At 45.0% G+C, this 20,447-nt stretch overlaps 1 protein-coding gene across 1 annotated transcript in view; it reads left to right on the top strand.

The window, feature by feature from the left end:
• Window positions 1–20,447, top strand: part of stom (stomatin) — a 58,324-nt gene that overhangs the window by 20,995 nt on the left and 16,882 nt on the right. The window lies entirely within an intron of this gene.

Genomic DNA, 20,447 nt, shown 5'->3' with positions numbered 1-20,447 from the left:
TATTGAGTATAGGAGTTGGGATGTTATGGTGAGGTTGTATAAGACATTGGTGAGGCCAACTTTGGAGTATTGTGTGCAGTTCTGGTTGCCTAACTACAGGAAGGATATCAGTAAGATTGAGAGAGTGCAGAGAAGATTTACTAGGATGTTGCCGGGTCCTAAGGAGTTGAGTTACAGGGAAAGATTAAACAGGTTAGGTCTTTATTCCTTGGAGCGTAGAAGAATGAGGGGAGATTTGATAGAAGTTCACAAAATTATGAGGGGTATAGACAGAGTAAATGCGAGTAGGCTCTTTCCACTTAGATTAGGAGAGATAAACACGAGAGGACATGGCTTTAGGGTGAAAGGGGAAAGGTTTAGGGGGAACATTAGGGGGAACTTCTTCACTCAGAGAGTGGTGAGAGTGTGGAACGAGCTACCATCTGACGTGGTAAATGTGGGCTCACTCTTAAGTTTTAAGAATAAATTGGATAGATACATGAATGGGAGAGGTCTGGAGGGTTATGGACTAGGTGCAGGTCAGTGGGACTAGCGGAATAATATTTCGGCACAGACTAGAAGGGCCGAATGGCCTGTTTTCTGTGCTGTAGTGTTCTATGGTTCTTAACCTTGCTTTCAAATTCTTCCTAAGTACCAGCCCTCTATTTCTGTGACCACCTCTGGCCCTACAATCCTCAGATATCTGTGCTCCTCTAATTCTGGCCTCTTCAGCATCTTCAATTTTAATCGCTCCACCATTGGCGGCTGTGCCTTCAGCTGCCAAGGCCCTAAGCTCTGGAATTCACCCCCCTATTTCTCTCCCCCCTTTAAAACCTATCTCTTTGACCGAGCTTTTGGTCACCTATCTCAATGTAGCTCGGCATCAAATTTTGTTTAATAATATTCCTGTGAAACACCTTGGGATGTTTTACTATGTTAAAGGTGCTATATAAATGCAGGTTGTTACTCATCAATGACTGTGGGTAATGCCGCAGCAGTTTAGTGTTTATTGGGTGAGGTAAGTAAATATACACAGAGCCACCCCCCAAAAGGCACTCTTTTAAAGGTGTGCACCTAAGTGTGTTGTAAGGAAGATCGGGTGCATATTGTATTGGGGGCTGGGGGACTGTGCAGATTGAGGTACTTTTTTTTTAAGATGGTCTGTTTTTTTTTAACGATTTAAAAGCTGCATGTTCGCTGAACAAATTCGAAGGTTGCACGGCTTTGTCGGAATATCTTTCGCAAGACTCCTCTTTTTATTCGCCAATTCAAATTTACAGCATTATGATTATGAAATAAATGTAATGCTGCATTTTTTTTTTACAAAAATGTTCTCCTCTCCTCTCAAGGCACTGACTCGCGCTGGGGTTTGGTTCCACGTGCGATGTCAGCCAGCCCTTAGCAGGTACTTCGCCCTAGTGGCCATTCTTGAATTCCTAACCGCTGTTGTTTTCTGTGCTGTCCTGATGCAGCAAAAGTCCAATCCAGACTCATGGTGGTGCGCAGTGGAATTGGTCCCAATGTTTAAATATCGGCGCATTCCCAGCTTGGAATTTTCACCCCAATCGGCGTTGTTATCTGGAGGTAGTGGGATTGAGGTGGGGGGGTTGGCGGGGGGAGCTGTCCCTTCCTCCTGCCCCACCCCCAACCTTCCAGACCAGGAAGGGTGCTGCTGCTTTCTCCCCCCCAGCCTCGTCAAAATGAAAGAGGAAACACGATATTGTGTGTCACGTGAAGCTCAATATTTTACTTGACCTTTTGGGGAGTGGAATTTTTGAGTGCGATCCAAATAATGGTCAGTATTTCAACAAGTGTCATTTTGAATGCTGTACTTGTCTCTTCCCCAACTTCACCCCCCCTCCACCCTCCCCCCATCTCTGTTTGTTGCTTTCTTCCCTGAAGGCTGCCTTTTTCCCTATGACTGACTGACTGACTGTGTTTTATATCAGCTATTGGGAGTGCCAGATTTTCCTCCTCTTTTCCACCACCCTCCCATTTTTCCTTAAAATTCAATCTCCACCTCCCCCCCCCCCCCCAAGCCTCTTGGGCATCAGCACATAGAAAGTTAAGGGGGACGACATCAGTGTTGGGATTTGTAAATGGGTGGGGGGCGGGTTTGGGGATACATAATCCATCTTTTTTTTCCCCCCTATCTGCCTCCGGAGATATGTACCCCTGCTCGCTCCCTCGCCGATCTTTTTACCCTCGAGTCATTCTCGACCATTGGGAACAGCTTTACCTGGCAGTAGCGATGAGGCTGTGCGTTTTCAGATGAGTTTAAAATTTCACTTCCTTGTTGCAGAGCCCCATCCCTCCCTCCGGTTACTGGGATCTGAAGCCTGGGGGAAACCTGGGGAAGTTAGATTAGGAAGGAAGCTCCGCTGTTAAGCGGAAGAAAGAAACCAATCCTGATTACTGCTCTCGCTCCTACAGCGAGTGGGCTTTGAATAATGCGGCTGATGCACTTGTACATCTCTTCACCGCTTGTAGGAAATTCTGGGATCCAAAAGCGTGTGTGTGCCACCTGAAGTTTGTGTATGCGTACGATGTAGCCTTTGTTTTGGCTTTTAATGTAACTTGATATTTTGAATACATGTCAATGGATTTAGCTCAACGCCAAAAAAAAAAAGCTCCAGCCTACAGTTGTTTAATTCAGCGCTGTTAAATTGATCACCGTACACCTGCTAGCACATCTTGGAATCCAGCCAGAGTATTTTTATTGAACAATGCAATGCTGGCTGGGTGTGTTCTTTTATCTAGTTGGTCTGGTTTCTTAGCAAGATGTAGAGCTTATTTGGCAAATTTTATTTCAGGAATTGAGTCAGGAAAAGGATCCTTCCCCACCTAAATATCATTGGATCCTAAATAGCCTTAGTTTTATGTAGAATTACATAGAATGTACAGGACAACTAGTCGATGCTACTTTCTATGCTCCATGTGAGCCTCCTCCCCTCCTACTTCCTCTCTCACTATCAGCATTTCTTTCTGCTCCTTTCTCCCTCATGTACTTATCTAGCTTTCCTTTAAATGCATCTACATTCTTCACCTAGGCTGCTCCATATGGTAGCGAGTTCCTCGAACTTGCCAGATGAGTAAAGAGGTTTCTTGTGAACTCCTTATTGGATGCATTAGTGACTATCTCATTTATTTCCCCTTGCGTTTTGGCGATGCAATTTAACTCTGTGCTCTGGTGAAGATTCCATTTCCAGTAAAAGCTTTCTTCCACTGTGCTAAAACGTTGGCATGTTTTTCATACATGAGACAGATGATTGATGGCATAACTTTAATGTTCTACAAGAAAGCTTCACAGCAACATCAAATGCTGGCCGCACTGAAGGAGGCCATTCTGCCCATTGTGTCCATGCCGGCTCTCTACGAGAGCAACTCAGCTGGTCCCCCTCACCTGCCTTTTCCCCGTAACCCTGAAAATTTTTTCTCTTCAGGTAATTATCCGATCCTCTTGCCTCCACCACATTCTCATTTCAGATCTCTTCACCACTTGTAGGAAATTCTGGGATCCAAAAGCGTGTGTGTGTGCCACCTGAAGTTAGTGTGTGCGTACAAACGTTTAAAAGTTTTTCTTCATCTGGCCTTTGGTTCATCTACCATTCACTTTAAATCACCGTCCTCTGGTTCACTACCTGCCAATGGGAACAGTTTCTCCCTATCTACCCTTCCCATACCCCACATGACTTCACATTTGGCTCTGCATAACAAACATCCAATTGATTGCAACCCAGGGCCCCAGCTCCTGACACAATGTATATTTTTAATATATAGGACAAGTCTACTTTTGAGAATCCAAAATTAAGATCATGCAGCAAGTACCTGTTTTCCAGACTTTTCCCCCTCTTTTTTTTTTATGAGAGAACTCCTTATTTAACAAGAAGTTGAAGTGATCCGGACCGAGTAGCTTTGCCTCTTCCTATCAGCTGTGGCTCAGTTGGTAGCAGCCTCACCTCTGAGTCAGAAGTTTGAGAGTTCAAGTCCAATAACACTATTCGAAGAAGAGCAGTAGAGTTTATCTTCTGCTCCCAATATTTATCCCTTCAGCAACATTTTATAAGAAACAGATTGTGTTTGTGGCCATTTGAACTTACAAGATGCCAGCAGGCAATTTGGCTTTGTCAATATTGCAGTTTAATCTTCGTGTTTTCACCTGATATCCACATATGCAACAGGAGCCACTGACAAGAGATGAGCTCATGGAGCTGAAGGCCAAACCTAACAGTGCCAATGCTGCCTTGGCCAAGAATCCTAGCTTAGCACAAGCCAGGGATCTGACCTTTTTCATTAATTTGTGGGATGTGAGCATCATTGTCCAGGCCAACATTTATTATCGATACCTAATTGCCCTCGAGAAGGTGGTGGTGAGTTGCTGCCTTGAACCACTGCTATCTACGTGGTGAAAGTACACCCACTGTGCTATCAGGTACGGAGCTCGAGCATTTTGACCCAGAGACAATGAAGGAACTGTGACATATTTCCAAGTCAGGATGTTGTGGAACTTGGAGGGGCTATTGCAGGTGGTGGTGCCCCCATGTGCCTGCTGCCCTTGTCCTTCTAGGCGGTAGAGGTCACAGGTTTGGAAGGTGCTGTCAAAGGCTCCTTGATGAGTTGCTGCAGTGCATTCTGTAGAATATACACGTTGCGGCCACTACGTCAGTGGTGGAGGGGTGTTGGAGCTGCACTCATCCAGGCAAATGGAGAGTGTTCTATCACACTCATGACCTGTGCCTTGTAGATGGTGAAAAGGCTTTTTGAGTCAAGAGGTGAGTTACTCGCCACAGAATACCCAAACTCTGACTTGCTCTTGTAGCCATAGTATTTATGTAACTGGTCCAGTTATGTTTCTGGTCAATGGTAACCCCCAGGATGTTGATGGTGATGGCCGGGGATTCAGTGATGTTAATGCCATTGAATGTCATGGGGAGATAGTTAGATTATCTCTTGTTGGAGATGGTCATTGTCTGGCACATGTGTGGCACGAATGTTTCTTGCCACTTATCAGCCCAAGCCTGAATGTTGTCCAGGTCTTGCTGCATTATGGACATGGACTGCTTCAGTGTCTGAGGAGTCACAAATGGTACCCAAAACTGTACAATCATCAGCGAACATCCCCACTTCTGACCTTATGACGCAGGGAAGATCATTGATGAAGCAGCTGAAGATGGTTGTGCAGTGGGCACTACCCTAATGAACTCCTGCAGCGACGTCCCGAGACTGAGATGGTTGACCTCCAACAACTGCAACCATCTTCCTTTTTTAAGCTAAGTATGACTCCGCCATTGGAAAGTTTTCCCCTCATTCCCATTGACTTCAATTTTGCTAGGCCCTTGATGCCACATTCGATCAAATGCTGCCTTGATGTCAAAGGCAGTCATTATAACCTCAGAAATCTGGAATTCTGATCTTTCTCTCCATGTTTGGACCAAGGATGTAATGAATTCTGTAATTGACTGGCCCTGGTGGAATCCAAACTGAGCACCGGTGAGCAGGCTATTGCTGAGAAAGTGCCACTAGATAGTACTGTCAACAAACCAGGGAAACGGGAGCCACAGTTTATGCTGATATGTCCCACTTAGAGAAGGGTTTTTACCTTTAATTTTCAGAAACTGATTATGGTAAAAGTTTCTGTAAATGTTTTGCACCCTCCTTCTCTTGCAGATATTCTCCACTTTACCAGTACAGCAAGTGCTTTCAGCGTACTCTTCAATGTACACCTTTAATTTTTTCAATAACACCTTTAATGTAGTAACATGTCCCAAGGCGCCTCACAAGAGCATTTAAAGAACAAAATTTGACACAGCGTTAATTGATTGTGCCATGGTAACGGATTGATAGCAGGTGACCAAAAGCTTGGTCAAAGAGGTAGGTTTTAAGGAGCATCTTCAAGGAGGAAAGAGAAGTGGAAGCATTTAGGGAGAGAGTTCCAGAACTTTGGGCCCAGGCGCGGAGGTCAATGGTGATGTGGTGAGAAAGGGGGAATTCACAAGATGCCAGAACTGGAGGAGTGTCGAGGTGTGAGTTGAGGTTGGAGGAGGTTACAGAGATGGGGAGGCGGGGGGGGAAGAGAGGTATTTTCCATAAAATCTTAACTGAAAATTTTGATGGTTTTAATTAGGGGACTGGCCCCTTCTGGTGTTTATTACACACATTGGTGTAAATTTGGAAAGTGTCCTCATTGTTTCTGCTTGACGGTTCACAACCAAAATGGTTGTCGAGCACTAACGGCAGTGAGCATGTAAAATGTATTCTTTTCTATGTCTGGAAAAGCGCAGGCAGTGGCTTTCGGGGCTAACTCATTGAAATTAACACAGAGCTGTATATTTTTAAGAGGCAAACTATACTTGAAAGCCCATTGGTAATCAGCAAAATTTGCCAGGCACTGAAGATTCGTCCCAATCTCGATGTCTGGCAGCTCCATTCCTGCTCCTTGGCTGGAACCTGCAGTTGTTTTTAATTTACATTTTTTTTTCTCCTGTCTAACTGCTGTGCTGAGGTGGTGACCAGTGCGCCTGGCTTTGTTCTTTCTTATGTTGTGCATTCTTGGCACGTGAGCGTTGTTGGCAAGGCCTGTATTTATTGTCCCTCCCTAACTGCCTTTGAGTAGGTGGGGGGGTGGTGAGCTGCCTTTTTGAACCGCTGCAATCCATGTGGTGTAGGAACACCCACAGAGCTTTCTTTTTTTCCAGTAGCAGCTCGATATAACTGCGTAGCTTGCTCAGCCATGTCTGAGGACAATTAGGAATCAGCCATCTTGTTGCTGTGTGTCAGGAGTCACATTAAGGCCAGACCAGCTAAGGACAGCAGATTCCATCCCCTGTACATTAGTGAACCTGATGGGCTTTTACAATAAGTTGGTAGTTTCATGACCCCCTATTACTTTTTACTAATAGCATTTTCTGCTACATTTATTCATTAATTGAATTTAAATTCTCACCCCCCCACCCCCCTGCCAACCCAAAGCAGTGGCATTTGAATTCATAGCTCCAGAGCATTAATCCAGGCCTCTGGGTTACTAGTACAGTAACATCACCACCATGCTCCCGTACTCCTAGTCTGAGGTTTTTCTATGAAACGTGGTTGCCTGGTTTTGAGGTGATGCAGGCTCCTTTTTCTTTTAAACAAACCTTGCTGTTTGTGCACATGTTTGTACAAGTGAACTCGTGTTTTTCCAGTGACTTGGCGGCATTGCTGCAGGATGGTAACGGCATGGTGGAGGAGGTATCCTGGATGAGTGCCAGGGCTGTGGTGTGTGGTTTAGCTTAACCAAAGGCAATGGACCTTGGTTCCAAGCCCTACCCACGGGGACTTGCTGGAAAGCACTTGCTTGTGCTTATATTTGCTTGGACTCAGTTGCAGTGCCTTCTGTGGTCAAATAGTCTGCTGATATTCACTACAGTAACACTCGGATGCAGAATGGCCACTAGAGTAGAGTGCCTGCAGGTAACCTGCACCCATGGGTTTGTATCCCAGTGCAAGTTGCTACCTTGAAGTACAGCGAGTGTGGGGTGTGGGGGTGGGGGGGAGAGAGAGAGAGAGGGAGGGAGGGACAGGCACTTGATAGGAGGAAAAAAGTGGCAACATGGCAATAAACGGCAAAGAAGGGTTGGACTGTGTGGAAAACGAGTGCTTCAGTTTAGCTGTGATTTTTATCTTGCAGAATCTGAGTTGTGAGAGGCCTCATTTTAAGGGGACATCCAAAGACTAAACGAGTGCACGGTGTTTTCAGTAATGACAACCATAGCAGAGTAACCAGCATTACGGCTGCATTTAGCCTCTGGTTTCTGATCTGGGATTGATTTAGCATTGTACCAACTAACTCCGCTTCTGCAGCCTGACTATAAACCTAGCTCTAACAACCTGGAGAGACCTTTGCCAACACTAGTGCTTGACCAGATGGACAGGCCCTCTGTTCTCTATTGATTGTGCATGAAAGTGAGTGTGCAAATATTTAAACAAACCGTGCTTAACTTTATAAAATGCCTATCGGTTCAAGCAAAGTCCTGTTGCTGCTTTTAAACGTGTCTTTTAAACACCGCGGTGGAATTAAGTTTAAGAAGCATGAGAAGGCCACCTTTCCCCCTCCCCCTTTATGTCGTCTCACTTCATTGCACTGCAGTGTGTCTGAGATCCAAGATGAGTCATACTTTAAGCAATATACCTGTACCCTAAACTACTGCAACACAAAAGATGCGTTGCTGTGCTTTGGGCATCCGTATGTTTCCGATTTCAGACTGCGAACGATGGGGCTGAAGCAATCCAGTCCCAAATGATGGTTCACTTTTCACAGTGAGGATCTTCCAACAAGATGTGAGATCGGGGGCATTGCCACCCACACGCTAGTCAACGTGACCCCATGGTGCAAAACTGATGTTAAATTCTCAGCCTAGCTCGGGGGCTGATTTGTGTGGTTAGTGCAAATTTTCACAGCAAGGCAGGAAATGGCACTTATCTATGGTCAGGACTGAGAGACCAGAAGTAACACCTCCAGTTGATTCTAACCGCATTATACCTGACTTCTGTGCTGATACCAGGTTGACGAATTGTGAAAACTGTTCCGAACTCCTTTGAGCGGTCTTAAAACAAAAAAACTGACATTGTGTGCAAGCTGGTACGATCATCAAAATAAAACCTGGCATTTGTGTCAGTTTTTATATATATTTTAGAAGTGGATCATTTGCCCCACACCCCAATGCATCCCTTCGAGAAAGTCGATTGTGGCAGTTGCCGGCGGCCGCTCCTTTTTTTCTGATTTTAAAGCTGGTCATTTTCCCCCTGATTGTTGTATTCGGAGAATCTGTGCTGGAAGTCCCACTTGTGTGCGTTTGACTCTGGTGGTTGTGTGAAGTACAGATCTGGGGCAGATTATTTCAAGCACTGTTATCCCTGGTCAGGTAAAACATTTTTGTGTGGGAGGGGAAATTTTCCATTACTTGCTACGGCAGCTGGTCATGTGGCAAACCGAATTCTGATTCACTTTGACGCCCTGTGAGTGATGCTGCAATCCATTAGGGCATAGATCTTAAATAAAGTCCCCGAAACATTTGCAGATTGTCTTGTGGGACCTTCCCATGGACTTTATTACAAATTATATAGGGTTTGGAAACAGGCCATTTGGCCTGACCAGTTGTCGCTGGTATTTATGCTCCACTCGAGCCTCCTCCCATTTTCCTGATCTAAATCTACCGTCACAAGACTGCAGCTCCTTCTCCCTCAGATGACTGTCTAGCTTCCCCTTAAGCGCCTCTATATTGGTCGCTTCAGCTGCTCTCAGTGGTAGGCAGTTCCATATTCTTACCACTCTCTTTGGGCAAAAAAAGTTCCCCTCTGAGCTTGTTTGAGGGAGCTTTTCAGTGCATGGGCACTAGATCGCTGAAGCTTCTTGTTTTTTCTTTCTGAGGGCTGTCAGGGTTGGTTTAGCACCAGCTGTTGCAATTATTTTTAACCAGGGTGTGCACTGCTGGCGCTCGCTGTGTGATGTTATGCAACCAGCAGACAAGGTCAGGCTTGTAACCAAATAAGCGAACCTGAAGTTTTGGAGTAGGGTTTAAAAAAAAAACACAAACCTTGACCATGGCAGAACCATGTGTACCTGGACTATCACATGTATCACACACAGAGTGTGTTGTCTTCTTTTTACCAGACGACCACTTTTGCACTGGAGTGTTAATGCTCCTATGGCATTTGGACAACCAAGCTAACTGTGTGCAGTGTGATTATTGGTCTGGATTTTCCAATTCCCACACTCCTTTTTTTTGTTTTGGGTTGGGTGGGCTTGACCCCGAGAGAGGAAGGGAGAAATATTATCTTGCTGTAGCAGGTTGACCCTTCTAGTCGGCTGCAGATCTAAAAGCTCGTTCTCAACAGTTGACAGGCAGGCACGGTGACAGGCAGGCACGGTGACAGGCAGGCACGGTGACAGGCAGGCACGGTGACAGGCAGGCACGGTGACAGGCAGTGCTGACTTGACCTTGTTTAGCCAACCATCTGTTTGCCATGCTCTCATTCTTGCATAAGCTGTGCTTATTGGCATGAGCAGGGTTGCTTAATCCTCAAAGCCAAACTTCACTTGAGAATGAAAACGAAGCTGTTGGTAAATATTCAGCAGCTTGAAGAAAAACCAGTTTAGGGTTTTGGGTACCATTCGTTGCAGTTTCCAGGAGTTGCACAAATTCTTTACTCCCTTTTGTCCTTCCCCTGTAAATTTGTGCTTTTGAGAGATGTTTGGATAGACAACATTTGATTGTTTATGTTTTAAGCCAAATATGGTTTGAGTGCTTGGTTGTTAGATTGCATTTATTTATTGCTAAAATATTCATCATTTCCCCCTTTTGGTCTACCAAAAATCTTTTGCTGACAAGGAGCTGCGTACGTTGTTGTTTTGTACATAGAGGAATGGATTACTCTGCCTCAATCATTGGCAATTCTGCTGCTGTGTTTAGGTGAAAATTCTAAACTCTCTTTGTACTCTTATCTCCTTTGTAATTCAGCAAAAGGTTAATGGTTTATTTTAGCATTGAGAGTTAGATGAGACAAGATTGTTGGAATGTGTCATCTTATTATGCCTTCATATGACAGCAAAATAATTTAAAATGAGGTATGGCATTGGGTGCAATGTGACTCATGGAGTAAAAATGATTTTAACTGTGTGTCTCTCTTTCTGCATCCTTTCTCCGCTCCTGTCTATTCAATTAGATGCTTAGGCACATAGTAAGGTGGGAGAAAAATTATATCCTAGAAGAGGTCATCTGGTTGTATGCAGGAACAGCCAAGAATAGATTGAGAACATTTTACAAACGTATGAATTAGGAGCAGGAATAGGCCACTCAGCCCCTCGAGCCTGTTCTGCCATTCAGTAAGATCAAGAGATAATCATAAAATCGTTTTGGGCAAGGGAAATCATGTTTAACCCATTTATTGGAGCTCCTTGAAGGAGTCACATGTGCTGTGGATAAAGGAGAACCAGTGGATGTGATGTATTTAGATTTCCAGAAGGTATTTGATTAAGTACCACATCAAAGGTTATTGCGGAAAATAAAAGCTCATGGTGTAGATGGTAACATATTGGCATTGATAGAAGATTGGCTAGCTAACAGGAAACAGAGAGTAGGTCTTTTTCTGGTTGGCAGGTTATGATGAGTGGTGTGCCACAGGGATCAGTGCTGGGGCCTCAACTTTTTACAACTTATATAAATGACTTGGATGAAGGGACTGAAGGAATGGTTGCTAAATATACTGACAACACAGAGATAGGTAGGAAAGTAAATTGTAAAGAGGACATAAGGAGGTTACAAAGTGACATAGTTAGGTTAAGTGAGTGGGCAAAAAAGATCTGGCAAATGGAGTATAATGTGGCCAAATGTGAAATTGTTTATTTTGGCAGGAAGAATAAAAAAGAAGCTTATTATCTAAATAGAGAGAGATTGGAGAGCCCTGAGATTCCGAGGGACCTGAGTGCCCTAGTGCATGAATCACAAAAGGTTAGTATACAGGTACAGCTAGTAATTAGGAAAGCTAATAGAATGTTATCGTTTATTGTGAGGGGAATTGATTACAAAAGTAATGAGGTTATGCTTCAGTTGTACAGGGCTTTGGTGAGACCACATCTGGAGTATTGTGTACAATACTGGTCTCTTCCTTATTTAAAGAAAGATGTAAATGCATTAGAAGCAGTTCAGAGAAGGTTTACTAGACTAACACCAGGAATGGGCAGGTTGTCTTATAAGAAAAGGTTGGACAGATTAAGTTTGTATCCACTGGAATTAAGAAGAGTAAGAGGTGACTTGAGTGAAACCTTTAAGATGCTAAGGGGTATTGACAGGGTGGATGTGGAGAGGATGTTTACTTTTGTGGGAGAATCTAGAACTAAGGGTCACTGTTTAAAAATAAGGGGTCACCTGTTTAAGGCAGGGATGAGGAGAAATTTTTTCTGAGGGTCATGAGTCTTTGGAACACTCTTCATCAAAAGGCGGTGAAAGCAGAATCTTTGAATATTTTAAAGGCAGATCTGGATAGATTCTTGATTTACAAGGGGGTAAAAGGTTATCGAGGGTAGGTGGGAAGTTGGAGTTGACGTTACAATCAGATCAGCCACGATCGTATCGGATGGTGGAGGAGGCTCAAGGGGCCGAGTGGCCCACTCCTGTTCCTAATTCGTATGTTCACCTTAAATGCGTCCACACAATTCACCCCAACCACTCCACACAAGGTTATCGAGGGTAGGTGGGAATGTGGAGTTGAGGTTACATTCCGAGCAGCCATGATCTTATTGAATGGCGGAGCAGGCTCGAGGGGCCGAGTGGCCTACTCCTCCTCATTTATGTTCGTCTTCATTTTTGTTAATCAAATCTGGGTTTTGGAGCCTCAGCTGAGAGAGATCACTGGAACCAGAGCAGAAACCGTCCACCTCAAGCCAACTGGACTTCCAGTTGTTGTGGTGTGTCAGCAGTCGTGACTCTTGCAAGTTCTGGCATCTGAGATGCGGTGAAGCACGTGCAGCTGAGAGGGAAATGTGATTGAGGTCTGGAGCTAGGAGGCTTTGGGATCAAAGGCAGTGAGAATGAGCAGGGCCTGAGATGGGGAGGGCAGGCACCGGTCCTGAGGTCTGAAAATGAACCATGAAGGGAATGGAGTGAAGGGTGAGCAAAACTGAGAGCTGACTTTTGTGTTTGGGCCCAGAGCAGCATCACCGATCCTTGAGCCAGGGAGAGGTACAGATTTAACCAGGATCGTCGACGGGACAGGCATGTCAGCTAATTTCTGAAATGCTGAATCTGATTCTGTTGTAAGAACAGCACTCGATGTATCTACTGTCCTGCAGCTTGAAAGTTGAACAAGCGTTTCCAGGAACTCCACTATTACCCTCCAAGGATTCAGTAGCGCCCTATTGTGGCTCCAATTTGGAATGTGGGGTGGAGCCAGAGAGAGCAGGGACGTCTCCGAAAGATCTGCCAAGACAGTAGAGCTGCAGAACAGCTGAGGAGATTCTTGGGTAGGGAATGAATGTCTGTGATCACAACAGTTTAACAGTGGTGAATTTCCATGACTGCATATTTGGCCTGGACCACTCAACAATGTGAGAGTTTCATTAACAGATATATAGGAAGTTTTAAGTCATTGAATGCTAAGTACTCCTCTTGGATTAGATAGACATTCTGTGTCTTCTGTCCGTTTTTATTTTTGGCTTCTTGTTACCATAAAGTGATGGAGGGGACCAGCTCTGGGAAAGGTTGTAGTCTCCTCCGTGATAATCTCCATGAATTTCTCTTCGTTGTAAGGGTGGACAAGTTGTACTAATAATGGAGTTGATCAGCAGACACTTCTTGGGTAGAAACATAAAGCTTGTTCACAATATACTCAGCAGCAACTGCACGTGTGCTTTCAACTGCAACGCTAACTCTACCCTGACTGCTGAGGTAGCCCATGCTCCACTCTTATTGGTCACTACAGATCATGTGATCTTCCAAGTATTATTCTTAAAGATACATTACACACTAAATAAAACCGTAATTGCTACATTCCTCCCCCTTTAACTCGGCTATACATATCATCACACTTACAAGTACACACTTTTTCAAAACAGCATTTCATTTACAGTGGGTAACAAGTTTATAAGTTCAGTTTTTCAGGTGGTTTCCTGGTATGTGTGGACTGTCGCAGCTCCACACCTTCAGATTCTTTGTCAGGAACCTCCTTTTCTGGAGTTGCCTGAACATCAGGTGCTTCGGGATAGGCATCTGCAGTTCTGTATCCTCAACTCTTACAGGAACATCAGACATGTCAGACCTAGGTCGAGTATCCTCAAAAGGAAATGCAGACCCGGTCATGATCGCTGGTGGAACCAAATCTTGGTGATTTGTGTCTCTCCGTGAAATAGTTTGCATGTTTACAGATGATCCGGCCTTCCACGTGGTAAGATAGAGATCCAGTCACCGCACTTATTTCATCCGGTAACAACTTTGGTCCTTCCCCAAAGTTCTTCACATATGCCTGCTCTCCCACGGTAAATTTCCTCTCATGACTATGCCCAGTCATGCCTAGTTTTCTGACTTCCCTGACCCCTTTCCATCTTCCCCTCTAAATTCGGAATTATTAAACTCAATCTCGTCTTGAGACGGCGTTTCAACAATAACTCCGCAGGTGTGACACCTGGTGTTGTATGAGGGATGGTCCTATAATGAAAAAGAAATTGTGCTAGCTTGGTTGCCAAGGAATCGCCAGTTAGCTTTTTCATGCCCGTCTTGAACATTTGAACCACCGTTTCGGCCAGTCCATTTGAGGAAGGGTGGCGCGGTGCAGTTTTTACATGAGTGATACCATTGAGGCTGATAAACAGTTAAACCTCAACAATCGTAAATGCCGTGCAGTTATCGGAAACGACCACTTCTGATAGTCCTTGAATAGCAAAAGTCTGACCTAGTTTCTCAATTGTAGCGCCCAAAGTTGGTGACTTCACTTCATATACATCCAACCGTCTTGAATGGGCATCGAAAATGCGCAGAAACATTGTTCCCAGGAAAGGTCCAACTTAGTCAATGTGTAACTGCACCCAGGGTCTACCTGGCCACTCCCATGGGTGTAATGGACCTGTCACTGGCAACATTTACAGTTGCTGACATTGCACACAATGCTTTACTAAACTCTCTATTTCACCATCTATCCCAGGCCACCATAGATAGCTGTGTGCTATGGTCTTCATTCGGGAAATTCCTGGATGGGCACTGTGTAGTTCAATTAAAAGTGGCTCCCTTCCCTTTGGAGGAACTATCACTCGTGCTCCTCACAATAAGATGCCATCCTGGCTGTTTATTTCATGTTTTCTGTTGAAGTACAGTTTAATTTCATCAGATACGGACTCCTGTGACCAATCATGCGGCACTTGTTCCTGTACCTGAGCTAGGACTTGGTCCCAATTTGTCCAGTCTCTGATCTGTTGAGCACATATAAGTGAGGAATCTAAGAAATGTAACAGTAAAACAAGTTCCTGTGGAACTGGGACATGCTCATCATTTTCTTGTAAAGGCAAACGACTAGGGGCATCGGCATTAGCGATTTGATTGCCGGTCCTATGTATGAAAATGTATTCGTATCCTGCCAGAATTAAAGCCCATCGCAGTATTCTTCCTGAGGCTATGGGTGGTATAGTCTTGTCCTCTCTAAACAATCCTAGCAATGGTTTGTGGTCTGAAGCGATTGTAAAATATCAGCCGTGTACATACTGGTGAAATTTCTTGACACTGAACATGATGGGCAGGCCTTTATCTATCTGCGAGTTTCCCTTTTCTGCTGTGGTGAGTGTTCTTGATAAGTAACCTATTGGCCGATCCGTGCCAATGAGAGAGCACTGCTCCCGTGGGAGCACATATCTCCACATATCTGTGGGGAGATGTGTCACATGTCAGCACCAATTCTTCTGTCTGGTTATAATGCACTAATAGATTGGACGAGTGCAAATATTGTTTCACCTTTATGAAAGCTTTTTGGGGCACCGCCCAATAACAACGTTGGTTCTTTTTGAGCAGAGAATGCAAGCAGGCCAGCACTGTAGGCAAATTGGGTAAGAACCGCCCATAATAGTTAATCATTCCTAGGAATGATTTGAGCTCTGAGGTGTTCTTTGGCACCGGTGGCTCTCTTATGGCTCTTACTTTCTCCTCAACCGGCTGGAGGCCCTGTGAATCTACCCAGTGACCCACATAGGTTACCTTCCTCGTTTGGAACATGCACTTCTCGTTTTTTTTTTAATGCACTCCAGCTTGCAAGAAATGCTTTAAGACTTCAAAGCTTGCCAGATGCTCTTTTTCAGTGAATCCTGTCATCAACACGTCGTCTAAATTGACCACAACCTGGGGCAGTCCCTGCAGTAAACTTTCCATTGTTCTCTGAAAAATGGCACAAGCTGAGCAGACACCGAAAGGCAGTCGTGTACATAGGTACAACCCTTTGTGGGTATTAATTGTGACAAATTTCCGGGAGGCATTATCCAATTCTAGTTGTTGATGAGCGTGACTCATGTCAAGCTTTGTGTACGTTGTCCCTCCTACCAGCTTGGCGGACAGGTCTTCGATTTTTGGAATGGGATGCCTGTCTAGCTTAGCTACTTTATTAACTGTCAGTTTGTAGCCCCCACAAATTCAGCCACTTTGGTCAGATTTAAGGACGGGCACGATGGGTGCTGCCCATTCTGAGAACTGCACGGGTTGTATAATGTCCTGTTATAGTCTGTCTGTCTATCTCTAGTCTGTTCAGTTCTAGTGTCAACTTTTTCTCTCAGGGTGTATGGTACCTGTCTTGCCTTCATGAAGCGAGGATTTGCTCCCGGATCCACATGAATCTTGGCCTGCAGGCCCTGGACTTTCCATGGTTCCGCCTTGAAGATAGTGGTGTATTTTCTAAGTAGCTCTGGTAGCCCACTTGCTCTCAACTGGAAAATTTCAGCCCATTCTAACTTAATCTCCTTTAACCAATTTCACCCCAGGAGGCTTGGTCCCTTGCCTGCTACCATCATCAAGGGTAGCTCTGCCGATTGGCTTTCATAATTGACAGTTACTCCGCTTATGCCTCTTACTTGAATGTCTTCACCCGTGTATGTGTTTAGCCTGGCGGCTGTTTCTTCTAAACTTAATTGACGTTCACCACTATTCAAATATCTGAAGATATATTCCCCAATTACTGTAGTGGAAGCTCCCGTGTATACTTCCATTCTTTGCCATTTACTTTCACTGTGACAAATATTGGTTCTGTCTTTCCAACTTTCAGATTAAACAATGAGTAAATGTCTGAACTTGTTGTTTCAGGTTCTTCCACATTGTAGATTTCATTGGGCTTCTTCTTTTGTTTACAAACCTAATTGAATCTTTCCTTGCGCTGCCTCATCGTATGTCCAATTCTGTGACGATAGTGACATTCGATTTTTTTTTTAAACTGCCAATCGCTAAAAGACTGCCTGTTTCCACCTCTATTAAAATTATCCTTTGATTTCGCTGTGAAGTTATTTTTCTTATTGTCGGCTAGTGGGTACTGGTTCCCGCTTCTCGGCTGAGTCTCACCTTTTTTGTGCCCTTTTTGGCTGAGATTTCTTGCCCGATGCAGAGGACGGTGCCGTTTGTGCACTCTGTATTGCTTTTGAATCTCTTACTGCACTTTCCATGGCCAGCGCTATCTCTAGCGCCTTCTTGAAGTCCAGATTCACTCCGGACAATGATCTTTTCTGAATAGTGTCCTCATTCACACCACACACTAAACGATCTCAGAGCGTGTCGTTTAGAGTCGTACCTAACTCTCAATGTCCCAGATTTGCCACGTAACATGCAATTGTCTCACCCGGCGCTCTATTTCGCGAATTGAACCTGAACCTCAGCATTGTGACTGAGAGCTTGGGTTGAAAGGGACCTTTCACAAGGTCCACCACTTCATTGAAATTCTTGGAATCTGGGGCGCTGGGTGCCATCAAACTTTGAATCAGACTGTAGGTTTTGCCCCCCCACAAGCACTCAAGAGGATCTCTCACCTTCCCTTCCCCCGAAATCTCGTTCGCTTGAGACCAATCGCCTGTGGCTGGTTCAAAAGGATCAACTTTCCCAAATTGTGTCATTTTGAGAGGAAATAACTTCTTCAATTCTAACGAAGCTTGCTACTTATAATCGCTGGGCGAGGTACAGTGCCGAGTTCTTTCTAACTTAATGTCTTCTGTTCAATCCTGTTTTATCCTCATCGCCAGTTTGTCGTAAGAGTGGCCAGGATGGTACTATTGATGATAGAGTTGATCTGCAGATACTTTTTGGGTGGAAACACTAATTTTATTTACAATATACTCATCAGCAACTACACATGTGCTTTCAACTGCATGCTCCATCTCTACACTGACTGCTGGGGTAGCCCACGCTACTCTCCTATTGGTTGCAACAGGTCATGTGATCTTTCTTAACAAATATTACTACTAAAGGTACATTACACACTAATTACAAACCAGAATTTATCACTTTTCTTGGCCGGAATTTCTTTCCTGAATTGGATGCACCTGAAGGGTTGAATTTTACAGCCCTCCAGGGGAGTGGGGGCGGTGCCCGTAAAACGGTGAGGGAAGGCAGGGGCTGTGGAATGCTTGGCACCTTCTTGCCACTGTGGCATTCTACCAATGGTGGAGGAGGTAAAGGAATGCCCTCCCACCCAGGGACCATATGTACCAATTGATGGTCTCTTCCTGCGGGGCTGAAGCGTCTGCTGGCCCTCCAATTGGCCATCGGCTCTTAGGACTATAGAATTGTTACAGGACAGAAGGAAGCCATTCAGCCCATAGAGTCCATGCCAGCTCTCTGCGAGAACAATTTAGCTGATCCCACTCCCCTGCCCTTACCGCTTGGCCCTGCAACCTTTTTCCTTCAGGCGCTTATCCAATTCCATTTATTCAAAGCCATGACTGAGGCGGGTCCGATGTTTTGTAAATGTTCACTGTAATTTTGTACTCTGAGTCTATTTATAAAACCCAGGACCCTGTATGCCTTTTCACCCACTTTCTCAACCTGCCCTGTCACCTTCACCGATTTGTGCTCAATTACTCCCAGATCTCTAAATGCACCCACTTTAGAGTTGAACTCTAGCGGTGAGGTGAAAGTGACTGCTCTTGACATCAAGGCAGCATTTGACTAAATGTGACATCAAGGAGCCCTAGCAAAACTGGAGTTAGTGGTAATCAGGGAGAAAACTCTCCGGTGGTTGGAGTCAAACCTAGCACAAAGGAAGGTGGTTGTGGTATTGGAGGTCGATCATCTCAGTTGCAGGACATCACTGCAGGAGCTCCTCAAGGTAGTGTCCTAGGCCCAACCATCTTCAGCTGCTTCATCAATGACCTTCCTTCCATCATAAGGTCAGAAGTGGGGATGTTTGCTGATGATTGCTCAATGTTCAGCAACATTCACGACTCCTCAGATACTGAAGCAGTCCATGTCCAAATGCAGCAAGACCTGGACGATATCCAGGCTTAGGCTGAGAAATAGCAAGTAACATTCGCACCACACAAGTGCCAGGCAATGACCATCTCCAACAAGAGAGAATCTAACCATCGCCCCTTGACATTCAATGGCATTACCATCACTGAATCCCCCACTATCAACATCCTGGGGTTACCATTGACCAGTAACTGAACTGGACTAGCCATATAAATACTGTGGCTACAAAAGCAGGTCAGAAGCTATGAATCCTGCAGCGAGTAACTCACCACCTGGCTCCCCAAAACCTGTCCACCATCTACAAGGTACAAGTCAGGAGTGTGATGGAATACTCTCCACTTACCTGGGTGAGTGCAGCTCCAACAACACTGAAGAAGCTTGACACCATCCAGGACAAAACAGCCCCCTTGATTGGCACCACATCCACAAACACTCACTCCCTCCACCACCAACGCACAGTGGCAGCAGTGTGTACCATCTACAAGATGCACTGCAGGAATTCACCATGGCTTCTTAGACACCACCTTCCAAACCCACAACCACTAGAAGGACAAGGGCAGCAGACACATGGGAACATCACCATCTGGAAGTTCCCCTCCAAGCCACTCATCACCCTGACTTGGAAATATATCGGCCGTTCCTTCAGTGACACTGGGTCAAAATACTGGAACTCCCTCCCTAACAGTGCTGTGGGTGTACCTGCACTGCATGGACTGCAGCGGTTCAAGAAGGCAGCTCACCACCAGCTTCTCAAGGGCAATTAGGGATAGGCAATAAATGCTGGCTTAGCCTGTGATGCCCACATCCCATAAAATGAAATTTAAAAAAGGGACCGGTTCCAAAATCTGGAATGTAAAGCTAGTCTCAGTAACGGTGACCATGAAACCATCTTCCATCCTACCTGGTTCACCACTGCCCTTTAGGGAAGGAAATCTGCCACCCTGATCTGGCCTGGCCTACATGTGACTCCAGACCCGCCCTCTTAACTGCCCTCTGAAATGGCCTAGCAGGCCTCTGTTGAAGGACAATTAGGGTTGGGCAACAAATCCCAGCCTTGCTTGCGATGCCCACATCCCATGAAAAGCTTTAAAAAAAATTTTTAAATCCTGCCACAGCTTCCACTTCCCAGCTTCGTGTTGTCTGCAGGTTTTGAAACGATGCCCTGTCTGTCCAAGTCGGGCCATTCATAAAAACCGAGGAAAGCCGTTTCCTCGCACCGACACCTGGGGAACCCCACTACAGAACTCACTCCAGCCTGAAGAACAGCTGCTCGCCACTACTTCTGTTTCCAGTCACTCGGCCAATTTCCAAATCGAGGCCCTCGTTGTTCCTTTTAAGGCTACAGGCTTCAAATTTGTTGACAAAACTGGTTAGGTGGCGTTTTATCAAATGCCTTTGGGAAGCCCCTGCACACAACATCGATCGCGTTACCCTCATCAAAAAAAAAACTCAATCAAGTTAGTCAAACACGATATAGGCCTTTAACAAATCTATGTTGGTTTCCCTTAATTAGTC

This window comes from Cetorhinus maximus, chromosome 10 (genome assembly GCF_964194155.1).
Source record: "Cetorhinus maximus chromosome 10, sCetMax3.hap1.1, whole genome shotgun sequence".
NCBI classification, from domain to species: domain Eukaryota; kingdom Metazoa; phylum Chordata; class Chondrichthyes; order Lamniformes; family Cetorhinidae; genus Cetorhinus; species Cetorhinus maximus.
Note: the sequence above shows the minus strand (reverse complement) of the source record. Positions and strands in the feature narration are given on the sequence as shown.